Source organism: Theobroma cacao, chromosome 4, assembly GCF_000208745.1.
Source record: "Theobroma cacao cultivar B97-61/B2 chromosome 4, Criollo_cocoa_genome_V2, whole genome shotgun sequence".
Lineage (NCBI taxonomy): Eukaryota > Viridiplantae > Streptophyta > Magnoliopsida > Malvales > Malvaceae > Theobroma > Theobroma cacao.
This window is the reverse complement of record NC_030853.1, coordinates 12,489,499-12,492,999: the sequence shown is the minus strand read 5'-3', so window position 1 is coordinate 12,492,999 and position 3,501 is coordinate 12,489,499.

The following is a 3,501-nucleotide window of genomic DNA, read 5'->3' as shown; positions in this document are numbered from 1 at the left end:
ATATATATATATATACATATATAGATATGTGTGTCATGGAAAGTTCATGAATATGTATATGGTTGAAATGCATGTGAAATTTGACATGTTAAGCTTTGGGAATTTATATGTGTTTCATGTTGCATTTGTCATGTGAACAGGGTGGCCTTTTCTTGAGGAAATGGGGAATTTTTGCTGGTGCCCTATTTCTCGCTGCAACGAGAAACTCTCAGGTTTTTAAGGGTTTCACCAGACATGGTTCTCGCTGCAACAAGAAAGTTTGTGTTTTATGGCTTGAATCTCACTGTAGCGAAAAACTTTCTGTTTCGCTTAGTATATTGATCGATTGCTACGCTATTTTCCACTTCTTTAGTACCATAGTTGAGCATGGACTTTCAACATTAAGGAATAAACAAATTAAGTTTAAAAATAAGGGGTTTGGTGAGAAACCCTCGGCCAGCTAAGAAACCCTCGACCAATTGATAATTTAAGTCAAATGTCGCTACAGTGGAAAGGCATTCTCGTTGCCATGAATTGCATGAAAGTTATTAAATTTTTCATTCTTCAAATCTTTTGTTGAGCATGGACCCTTTACATTAAGTGATTTAATTAATTGGGGTTTTCCTGAGGGGTTTTGATAAGCACTAAATTAAATTGCATTGTTTTGAAATAAGTGCATCATGATCTTTAAATCCTTCCTTATTGTTGCTTGTTCCCTTCCTTGTTCACTCATTGGGTTTATACTCACCGTTTTCAACTTCATGTTTTCAGATCACGAGGCAGTTGGTAACTAGGTTGAAGTGTCTTCGTATATTCGACCCTTGGTAGGTGTCTCGGCATTCAGTAGCTATACATTCATCAGAGTCTCTCCGCTAGAAGTCGAGTACTCTTTTGTTGTGTATAGATAGACCCAATGTAAATTATTAAGACATATGTTTAGACAACACATGTATATTAGTTGGTAATGCCATTATAAGTTGGCAATGAATAGCATTAACTGGATTCTAAATTATGAAATGTGACTTTAGTAATTTGATGGAATAATGAGCAGGATAATATAGCTAGGCTTGCTTGGGCTTAGTGGGCTATGTCCATTGAGCCCTCGCACTGATCATGGCTCGGGATTTGGGTTGTGACAAACACTTTCCCCTTCAAGATAGAGGCGATTTCAACTCTCAAGAAGAACAGTAGGGTGTCTTCTAGCTTTGACGTTGAGCTTCAAGCACAATCTAGAAGCTTGAACCTTGTCTCTTGGTCTGCTTCCATGCAAGGCCTCTCTAATATGTTAGACAAAAGAGATAGGCTTAGTTTGTAAACAAACCTCTTAATGCTTGCATTTTGAACTTTTTTACTTTTAATATTTTCGTATCATAACATTGAAAATGAGATCAGATATATTTATGCAACCAGAAAAGATTTTTCTTACTTGTGTTTAAGGTTCAAAATTTTTTTATATATTTGTATAACTTATAATTTAAAAGTAAGAAGATTGAAATATGACACAACTGTCATGATACATTTTTAGTAAATTAAAAAATAGAACCGACTAAATAGATCTATTTATTTGAAATAGAGAAGAGTTAATTACACATTTTGTTTCAGACTAAACTATAGAGAAATTTTTCCATTTAATATTTAAAAGTTAAAAATTTTCAATTAAATACTCAAATTTTACTTTTGTTAAATAGTGTGCACTTCTGACTAACTATGCTAATCAAATGAGTGACACGGAAAAAAATAGTCAATAAAATGTGTCATGTGTTTAAAAATATCATATCGTTTTTATTTTTCATTTTTTTAAAAAATTATTTTGAAATCTAAATAAAAGATTTGGAAGAAGAAAAAATAGAAGATAAAAATGATTTTACTTAAAATTTTTAATTTTTAAATTAAGAAATATAAATTTTGAAAAATGAAAGAGATAGAAGATAAAAAATTACTTTTACTTAAATTTTTATTTTTGAATTAAAAAATAAAATTTAAAAATGACAAAACAAAAAACCTATTTTTTAATTTTAACTTTAAAAATAAAAGCTAGAAAATATAACAAGGAAAAAAAACTCCAAAACATTCAAAAATTGAAAATGGAAAGGAAAAAAAAAGCAAAGAGTAGGGAGTTAAGGAAAGAGAAAGAAGCAAGGAAGGGAAAAGCAAGAAACGAGAGTGGGATTGGTGAAGGGGAGGATCGATCGACGATTGATCTAGCTGACATGAGGCAAATGGCACCAATTTACCTAAGACTAGTAAGATCAGCTTTAATCTACCTCGGAACAACCAATTGATGTCGGTTGATCCTCCCTCTCTCTCTCCCTCTCTTTATATATATATATATATATAAACATTCTTATTCACTATTTTTTGTCATCTTACCCATTTGACTAATATCGTTAGTCAAAGGTACAAAGTGTTTAATAAACATAAAGTTTAAATATCTAATTATCAATTTTTAAATTTTAGATACCAAATCAATAATTTGATTATAATTCGGATATCAAACATGTAATTTACCCATTTGAATAAAAGGATCTTTCATTTTTCCTTTATTTATGTTCCATTTTATACAAGAGAAATAATTGAGAATTTTGTAAACTTCACGTACTAAATTTCATTTACGTTTGACATGTTAGAATACAAGATTGCAAAACACAAAGAATAATAAAATGGCTTTGTTAGCATTGAATGACAAATATCTTATGTTTTGATTTGAAAAAATAGCATGATATCTTGGTTTAATGACAAGCATTTGGAATTGTCTCAAATATATTTTTAATCCTCCTAACATCATACTACAATAGTTTGAAAAGCCATGCATCATTAGCAAAAATCAAAAGCTTTCAAACATTGAATATTCAGCCAAGGAAACAAAGGGCAAACATGTCTTAACTTGATTTTATATCACAAGGAAGTAGCAAGGATGAAATAACTAAGGTGAAGTGCCAAAAAAATAAGAAATCTTGAGGAAACGAAGCTTCAATCGATCCTAGAAGAGCATCAATTGATCTTATAGCAAAATGGGCAAGAACAAGCAAGGAAACATGATTCGAGACAGCCATAGTCCATCCTTTAAAGGAGGTAGTTGATCCTCAGGCATTGATCACACAAAACTCAAACATTTGTGAAGCTATAGTCATTCTCCTTAAATGTCAATCGATCCTCGACCAAAACAGAATGAAAAATCAGGTTGGAAAGATCTCTTGTCACGACTCGGAACCTCCCTCAGGCCCATGGCAATCGCCACGACGTCCCTGATTGACACTCATTATTCGGAATGCCAACCGAAACCCTGCAAGGACTTACATATCAGTTTCTTTCCTTTCCTGTGAGAAATCGTTGTTAAATATCGAGTTTTTATAGAATATACACTATTTTAGATAAAAACAATCAAAATAAAATTTTCGTCACAGGGGTATTTTGGTCATTTTTTCTCAAAATTTTTGAAACTGGCTAAAACGTAATATACAAGTACAAAACACATAATTCATATTCAAAATGAGTTTAAAAGTCTAAAATCTTCATTTAAAA